The 9,584-nt window shown below is 42.4% G+C and overlaps 1 protein-coding gene across 1 annotated transcript in view; it reads right to left on the reverse strand.

The window, feature by feature from the left end:
* The window catches only part of LOC128695902 (transient receptor potential channel pyrexia), a 325,662-nt gene extending 319,769 nt beyond the window's left edge, over positions 1–5,893 (reverse strand). The window contains exon 1 of the mRNA XM_070089008.1: positions 5,689–5,893. The gene's annotated coding sequence lies outside the window, so the exon portion shown is untranslated. The remainder of the gene's footprint in view (positions 1–5,688) is intronic.
* Between the last annotated feature and the right edge of the window lie 3,691 nt (positions 5,894–9,584).

A 9,584-nucleotide genomic window follows, 5' to 3' on the forward strand; every position in this document is an offset into this window, starting at 1 on the left:
ATTACTGAAGTTCAGTGCTATATTACTGAAGTTCAGTGCTATATTACTGAAGTTCAGTGCTATATTACTGAAGTTCAGTTCTATATTACTGAAGTTCAGTGCTATATTACTGAAGTTCAGTGCTATATTACTGAAGTTCAGTGCTATATTACAGAATTTCAGTGCTATATTACTGAAGTTCAGTGCTATATTACTGAAGTTCAGTGCCATATTACTGAAGTTCAGTGCTATATTACTGAAGTTCAGTGCTATATTACTGAAGTTCAGTGCTATATTACTGAAGTTCAGTGCTATATTACTGAAGTTCAGTGCTATATTACTGAAGTTCAGTGCTATATTACTGAAGTTCAGTGCTATATTACTGAAGTTCAGTGCTATATTACTGAAGTTCAGTGCTATATTACTGAAGTTCAGTGCTATATTACTGAAGTTCAGTGCTATATTACTGAAGTTCAGTGCTATATTACTGAAGTTCAGTGCTATATTACTGAAGTTCAGTGCTATATTACTGAAGTTCAGTGCTATATTACTGAAGTTCAGTGCTATATTACTGAAGTTCAGTGCTATATTACTGAAGTTCAGTGCTATATTACTGAAGTTCAGTGCTATATTACTGAAGTTCAGTGCTATATTACTGAAGTTCAGTGCTATATTACTGAAGTTCAGTGCTATATTACTGAAGTTCAGTGCTATATTACTGAAGTTCAGTGCTATATTACTGAAGTTCAGTGCTATATTAATGAAGTTCAGTGCTATATTACTGAAGTTCAGTGCTATATTACTGAAGTTCAGTGCTATATTACTGTTCTATATTACTGAAGTTCAGTTCAGTTCAGTGCTATATTACTGAAGTTCAGTGCTATATTACTGAAGTTCAGTGCTATATTACTGAAGTTCAGTGATATATTACTGAAGTTCACTGCTATATTACTGAAGTTCACTGCTATATTACTGATGTTCAGTGCTATATTACTGAAGTTCAGTGCTAGTTACTGAAGTTCAGCGCTATATTACTGAAGTTCAGTGCTATATTACTGAAGTTCAGTGCTATATTACTGAAGTTCAGTGCTATATTACTGAAGTTCAGTTCTATATTACTGAAGTTCAGTGCTATATTACTGAAGTTCAGTTCAGTGCTATATTACTGAAGTTATGCTATTACTGAAGTTCAGTGCTATATTACTGAAGTTCAGTGCTATATTACTGAAGTTCAGTGCTATATTACTGAAGTTCAGTGCTACGTTACTGAAGTTCAGTGCTATATTACTGAAGTTCAGTGGTATATTACTGAAGTTCAGTGCTATATTACTGAAGTTCACTGCTATATTACTGAAGTTCAGCTATGCTACATTACTGAAGTTCAGTGCTATATTACTGAAGTTCAGTGCTATATTACTGAAGTTCAGTGCTATATTACTGAAGTTCAGTGCTATATTACTGAAGTTCAGTGCTATATTACTGAAGTTCAGTGCTATATTACTGAAGTTCAGTGCTATATTACTGAAGTTCAGTGCTATATTACTGAAGTTCAGTGCTATGTTACTGAAGTTCAGTGCTATATTACTGAAGTTCAGTGCTATGTTACTGAAGTTCAGTGCTATATTACTGAAGTTCAGCGCTATATTACTGAAGTTCAGTGCTATATTACTGAAGTTCAGTGCTATATTACTGAAGTTCAGTGCTATATTACTGAAGTTCAGTGCTATATTACTGAAGTTCAGTGCTATATTACTGAAGTTCAGTGCTATGTTACTGAAGTTCAGTGCTATATTACTGAAGTTCAGTGCTATATTACTGAAGTTCAGTGCTATATTACTGAAGTTCAGCGCTATATTACTGAAGTTCAGTGCTATATTACTGATGTTCAGTGCTATATTACTGAAGTTCAGTGCTATGTTACTGAAGTTCAGTGCTATATTACTGAAGTTCAGTGCTATATTACTGAAGTTCAGTGCTATGTTACTGAAGTTCAGTGCTATATTACTGAAGTTCAGTGCTATGTTACTGAAGTTCAGTGATATATTGCTGGAGTTGAACGTTCAGTATTATAATTTACTGATGCTTATATGTGTGTACATATATATATTTATATATATATATATATATATATATATATATATATATATATATATATATATATATATATATATATATATATATATATATATATATATATATATATATATATATATATATATATATATATATATATATATATATATATATATATATATGTGTGTGTGTATACGTTTTGAGATGGAAATATTTAGGTGTGGATCTTCCGCACTCTCATACATCGTCAGGCACTATGTACTTTTGCAAAACAGAAACCGGTAAGGACGGGGAGTCTCAGTGGATAATCCATGTCACAGAGTCTTGCAACATTGTATTTCTCCTGACGATGCACGAGAGTCTACCTGGAGGGAATTCCGGGAATCAACGTCCCCCGGCCCGGTCCACGACCAGGCTTCCCTGTGGATCAGGGCCTGATCAACGAGGCTGTTACTGCTGGCCGCACGTAATCCAACGTACGAGTGCAAATGATCTAGAGCTAAAGATTTCCCTGCTCAGACAAGATGGAACTTGCACAGATGACAATAAAGAAATGAGAGAAATACTGAAATCTCAATATTATTCCGTGTTCAGCGAGGCGCTAATCAGTCTAATGATAGACAATCCATATAGTTTTTTCATAAATGAGCCTTAAAAGCCTGTCAATGTATGCCAAATTTCTGACATAACCCTAACTCCAGTAGACTTTGAGAAAGCCATTGATAACACGCCCGTGCACTCAGCCCCAGGCCCAGACTCCTGGAACTCTGTGTTCGTTAAGAACTGCAAGAAACCCTTCTTGTGGGCCCTATGCAGGGGCGTCGTAAATGGGGCGGGGGGGGGGGGTGACACCATTTAAGGGGTGACACCATAGAGCCTCTAAAGAAGGTGGCACTAATGATCAAAACCATGCTGCAGCAACCTCAGAGAAAAATCCTTCGTTTCTATATAGCTATTATAGGATTACATAGTACAAATAAGCCTATAAAGGGAAAATCATTGATTTTGATGATGTGATAGGTAATTTTGCAGGGTTGAAGACAAGGAAATGAAATATCAGATTCTTTGAGATGTTACCTGTATTCAAGGTTAAATCAGAACTAGTGTTTTTCTTTATTGTTCACTTTTTTGTTGTTGTTGTTGTTGAAGATGAATAAATATAGTTTCTGTTGCTGTACTCAAAGTGGTGTTTGAGTTTATGTTTCCTCAATATTACTACGATTATTTATTTTATCATTAATAAAGTTCGGTTTATGGCTTTTAAACGTTCTCACTGCTAAACATTAGTCAGTCATGCAGCAGTGATGTAACTGGAGTTTACTACCCCATCCTCCCGCCCTTGGATTTCATGGGGTGACACCAAAGATTCCGCCCTGGGTGACACCAACCCTAGAAAGGCCTCTGGCCCTATGTATGATATGGAGAAGGAGCATAGACACGTGTGATATTCCAGTCACTAAAAACAGCGGATATAACCCCAATCCATGAAGGTGGCAGCAAAGCAATAGCTAAGAACTATAGACCAATAGCTCTAACGTTCTACATCATAAAAATCTTTGAAAGAGTTCTATGAAGCAGGATTGCAAGTCACTTGGACTCCCAACGATTGCACAATCCAGGGCAACATGGGTTCAGAGCAGGTCGCTCCTGCCTCTCGCAACTACTGGATCACTATGATATGGTCTTGGATGCACTGGAAGACAAACAGAATGCAGATGTAGTATGCACAGATTTTGCTAAAGCCTTTGACAAGTGTGATCATCGTGTAATAGCGCACATGATGTTTGCTAAAGGAATAACTGGCAGATGGATATTCAACTTTCTAACCAATCGAACACAAAGAGTAGTGGTAAACAGTGTTAAATCGGAAGCTGCCATATTGAAGAGATCTGCTCCACAAGGCATCGTACTCGCCCATATCCTGTTCTCATTTTCATATCAGACATAGAGATGTAAACCATAGCACTGTATCATCCTTTGCAGACGATACTAGGATCTGCATGAGAGTGTCATCCATTGAGGACACAACAAATCTCCAAGACGATATAAACCAAGTTTTCCAATGGGAAACGGAGAACAATACCAGTTCAATGATGACGAATTCCAACTATTCCGTAATGGAAAACTGAAGGAGATAATAACTAGAACCGAGTATATTGAAAACTCAAATCACACAACAGAGCGGAAAAGTAATATGAAGGACCTGGGAGTGGTAATGTCTGAGGATCTCACCTTCAAGGATCACAGCAGTGCCACTATCACTTCTGCGAGGAAACTGATAGAATGGATAATGAGAACATTCAAGACAATATGAAGCAAGCCTAGTTCGCTAGCCTCAGGTTGTTCGTAGGATTATATGGTTCAGTAGTTTAGAGCGTCGTGAATTTTCGCTCGCCAAGAGGCGGGCTAAAACAACACGGGTTTGATCCTCCGGCTAGTCGCAGTGTTGTTATGGTTACAATAATATATATCATGGGTCAACAGTAGGTCAGTAACATCTTCCACAACTGCTTCCTTCCCTCCACTCCTCCCAAGTTAAAAGGGTGTAGCTCACATCACGTAACTTGAGCACCAAGCTTCAAGCTATGAGAAGCTTAACTACTGGATGTAGCCAGCGTTCCCAAGCTTCGTGTATGTGAGGGCGTACGAGGGAACCCCGTGTGGTTATGTCCATCATTCCCCCGTGTAAACATGTCAGCTACCACCGCGTGCTACACTCTACCATAGACTCTTCTATCTTTACACACTTTTGTTTATTTTCTGTGTATCGCTTTAAGGCGTTAATAAATATTTTTTAAACGGTTGTCTGATGTGGCTAAATCTCATCAGTTTTTTGTTTACATATAAGTGGTCAGGTAGGTAACGCTCTTGCTGCACACGCTGAGTGTCAGTGGTTCGACCCCCGGCAAGGGTAAAAAACAGTTGGCGTGTTTCCTTACACCGTTCACCTAGCAAGCAAGTAGGTACCTGGGTGTTAGTCGACTGGTGTGGGTCGCATCCTGGGTGTTAGTCGACTGGTGTGGGTCGCATCCTGAGGGACAAGATTTATGGACCTCAGTGTATATAAGACAGATAGTCCTCGATGACACACTGCCTTTCTTGGGTTATCGTGGGTGGCTAACCCTCCGGGGTTAAAAATCAGAACAAAATCTTATGTTACATGCACATATACATACAAAGTGCTACATATACATACAAAGTGCTATCATAAAGTTCCCTAACTGCGTTGAGAAAAGTATAAATGCTTACCTAATCACCTAGTTGAAGTTGTCTCCCTGGAGGTACTGTCCCAGTGAGGCTGTACACTGACCTCAGCGCCTCTGTCAAAACATTTCTGGAACTCTTCTTTCCTAAATGTCTAACGTGGGCTGCGATTCTGCTTGAATCTCCTCCATACCTTTAAAATGCCGCCCCTTGAGTGTCATAGGTAGAGGACGACCACCATGATGTTTCTCGTCAGGAAACGATGGTCTTCTTGATCTTGTCTCAACAAACGGGGCATAAATTCCGCGCAACCACTTACATGGTATTCAAATTTTCAGTTCAAATGCTTTGACATGACCCGTAAGAAATTCCCACAGCAACTGCAGCATCCTGGATACTCTTACGACGATCTTCTTGACTAAACTTCCTCACCTTTTTAGTGTTGGTTCCTGAGACTGTTGAGTGTGCAGAACGACAGGGAGCGCCAGAGGTGGTCAGCACACCACAACATCATCAGTGCGGCAGTCGGGTGATGCGCAGAGGTGACTCAAGCGGTACATGCTGGTGGTGCTGGTGAAGAGGGCGTCATAGGGACGATGATGACAAGGGAATCTTCAGGACAACTTAGACAACGGTGCCTTCACCGATGCCTGCAGGGTAAGTCGTGCCAGCGAACGACACTACGTGCGGGAAGTCGTAGACTGAGACAATTCAGGTTGAGTCGGCGAGCATAGTGCTCTTTATACAATGGTGTTCGTTCAGTTCCCACATCTGACGTATCCGTAGACAAGTGGACATCTGACACATCCGTGGACAAGTGGACACTTCCTGCACTAGAAACCTTTGGGAAGCCACTAACTTCCTCAGGATGTGACCTATGACCCTATGGGTCATAGGTCACATCTCCATTCAAAGCAGGTGAAATCGCAGATCTAGAGAGTGTACAGAGATCCTTTACTGCAAGTAAAAGTTCTGTCAAGCACTTTAACTACTGGGAACGCTTGGAAGCACTTGACTTGTACTCGTTGGAACGCAGGAGGGAGAGATGTATCATAATCTACACTTGGAAAATCCTGGAAGGAATGGTCCTAAGTCTGCAAACAGAAATCACTCCCTACGAAAGTAAAAGACTGGGCAGGCGATGCAAAATGCCCCAATTAAAAGTAGGGGCGCCATTGGTACACTAAGGGACCCAAGACCAGGGGCCCAAGACTGTTCAACAGCCTTCCATCAAGCATTAGGGGAATTACCAATAAGCCCCTGGCTGCCTTTAAGAGAGAGCTGGACAGATACCTAAAGTCAGTGCCGGATCAGCCGGGCTGTGGCTCGTACGGTGGACTGCGTACGGCCAGCAGTAACAGCCTGGTTGATCAGGCCCTAATCCATCGGGAAGCCTGGTCATGGACCGGGCCGCCGGGGCGTTAATCCCCGGAATAACCTCCAGGTAACCTCCAGGTATGGGATGTGTTGCTCTGGCCTAAGTACAGATCATTCTTACTGTGAAAAAAAATACGAAAGTCCAACCACAACAAACTAAATCGGGGAGAGACTATACATAATACACAGGTGTTAACACTGAACATTGTCTGCACAGGTATCATGCTCCCTTTGCGCGATCAAATGATGCATTTCTGGGCAGTGAGACACTTGAGATTGTCCAACACTTGTGCCGCAACACTGAAAAAACTTCCATATTTTCTTTCTAATTTTCCAGAGATTATTGTAAAACACTTTAAACTGCTCACTAAATATAACATAACACAGACGATTATGTGAAGTGAAACACAAAGTAACGGTAACAGGCCACCAGGCCCGGTGGCCTGGTGGCTAAAGCTCCCGCTTCACACACGGAGGGCCCGGGTTCGATTCCCGCCGGGTGGAAACATTCGACACGTTTCCTTACACCTGTTGTCCTGTTCACCTAGCAGCAAATAGGTACCTGGGTGTTAGTCGACTGGTGTGGGTCGCATCCTGGGGGACAAGATTAAGGACCCCAATGGAAATAAGTTAGACAGTCCTCGATGACGCACTGACTTTCTTGGGTTATCCTGGGTGGCTAACCCTCCGGGGTTAAAAATCCGAACGAAATCTTATCTTATCTTATCTTATGACAGAACATGATGTGGGAGCGGCGTCAGTGTGGCGGCGTTGTAATAACACCTGGCTTGGAGCTGGCTGCTAGATTGTCTTGAAACCTGACTTAGGGGTTAAACACTAGGAGACAGGCTTAAGAGCTAAATGCTTCCAAGATCACAGGGCGTCGTAGAGTCAGTGACGAGCAGAAATTAACGTCGAAAATAGCTGAACAGAGAATGTAGGTAGTGTACTCACCTATTTGTACTCACCTATTTGTGGTTGCAGGGGTCGATTCACAGCTCCTGGCCCCGCCTCTTCGCTGATTGCTACTAGGTCCTCTCTCTCCCTGCTCCATGAGCTCTATCATACCTCGCCTTAAAACTATGTATAGTTCCCGCCTCCACTACGTCACTTTCTAGGCTATTCCACGGCCTGACTACTCTATGACTGAAGAAATACTTCCAAACATCCCTTTGATTCATCTGAGTCTTCATCTTCCAATTGTGACCTCTTGTGTTTGTGTCCCTTCTCTGGAACATCCCGTCTTTGTCCACCTTGTCTATTCCGCGCAGTATTTTATATGTCGTTATCATGTCTCCCCTGACCCTCCTGTCCTCCAGTGTCGTCAGGCCGATTTCCCTCAACCTTTCTTCGTAGGACAATCCCCGTAGCTCTGGGACTAGTCTTGTTGCAAACCTTTGCACTTTCTCTAATTTCTTGACGTGCTTGACTAGGTGTGGATTCCAAACTGGCGCTGCATACTCCAGTATGGGCCTGACGTAAATGGTATACAGAGTCTTAAACGAATCCTTACTGAGGTATCGGAACGCTATCCGTTGGTTTGCCAGGCGCCCGTATGCTGCAGCAGTTATCTGATTGATGTGCGCCTCAGGAGATATGCTCGGTGTTATACTCACCCCCAGATCTTTTTCCTTGAGTGAGGTTTGCAGTCTTTGGCCATCTAAATTATATTGTGTCTGCGGTCTTCTTTGCCCTTCCCCAATCTTCATGACTTTGCATTTGGCAGGGTTAAATTCAAGGAGCCAGTTGCTGGACCAGGCTTGTAGCCTGTCCAGGTCTCTTTGTAGTCCTGCCTGATCCTCATCCGATTTGATTCTTCTCATTAACTTCGCATCATCTGCAAACAAGGACACTTCTGAGTCTATCCCTTCCGTTATGTCGTTCACATATACCAAGAACAGCACAGGTCCTAGGACTGACCCCTGTGGAACCCCGCTTGTCACAGGCGCCCACTCTGACACCTCGTCGCGTACCATGACTCGTTGTTGCCTCCCTGTCAGGTATTCTCTGATCCATTGCAGTGCCTTTCCTGTTATGTGTGCCTGATCCTCTAGCTTTTGCAGTAACCTCTTGTGAGGAACTGTGTCGAAGGCCTTCTTGCAGTCCAAAAATATGCAGACGATCCACCCCTGTCTCTCTTGTCTTACTTCTGTCACCTTGTCATAAAACTCTAGTAGGTTTGTGACACAGGATTTTCCTTCCTTGAAACCGTGCTGGTTGTCAATTATACACTTGTTTCTTTCCAGGTGCCCCACCACTCTCCTCCTGATGATCTTCTCCATGACCTTGCATACTATACACGTTAGTGATACAGGTCTGTAGTTTAGTGCCTCATGTCTGTCTCCCTTTTTAAAAATTGGGAATACATTTGCCATTTTCCATACCTCAGGGAGTTGCCCAGTTTCAAATGATGTGTTGAAGATCTTTGTTAATGGCTCACACAATATCTCTGCTCCCTCTTTAAGGACCCACGGAGAGATGTTGTCTGGTCCCACCGCCTTTGAGGTGTCAAGTTCGCATAGCAGCTTCTTCACCTCCTCCTTGGTTATATGTACCTCATCCAGCACTTGCTGGTGTGCCCGCCTGTTCTGATTTCCTGGAGTCCTACTGGTTTCCACTGTAAATACCTCTTTAAATCTTGTGTTGAGCTCCTGACATACCTCTTGGTCGTTTCTTGTGAATTCCCCATCACCCTTCCTCAGTCTGATTACCTGGTCCTTGACTGTTGTTTTCGTCCTGATGTGGCTGTACAACAGCTTCGGGTCAGTCTTTACTTTTGATGCTATGTCATTTTCATATTGACTCTGAGCCTCCCTTCTTATCTGTGCATATTCGTTTCTGGCTCTTCGGCTGATTTCTTTATTTTCCTGAGTTCTCTGTCTTCTGTACCTTTTCCATTCTCTAGTACACCTAGTTTTTGCCTCCCTACATCTTTGGGTGAACCAAGGACT

This window comes from Cherax quadricarinatus, chromosome 2 (assembly GCF_038502225.1).
Source record: "Cherax quadricarinatus isolate ZL_2023a chromosome 2, ASM3850222v1, whole genome shotgun sequence".
NCBI classification, from domain to species: Eukaryota; Metazoa; Arthropoda; class Malacostraca; order Decapoda; family Parastacidae; genus Cherax; species Cherax quadricarinatus.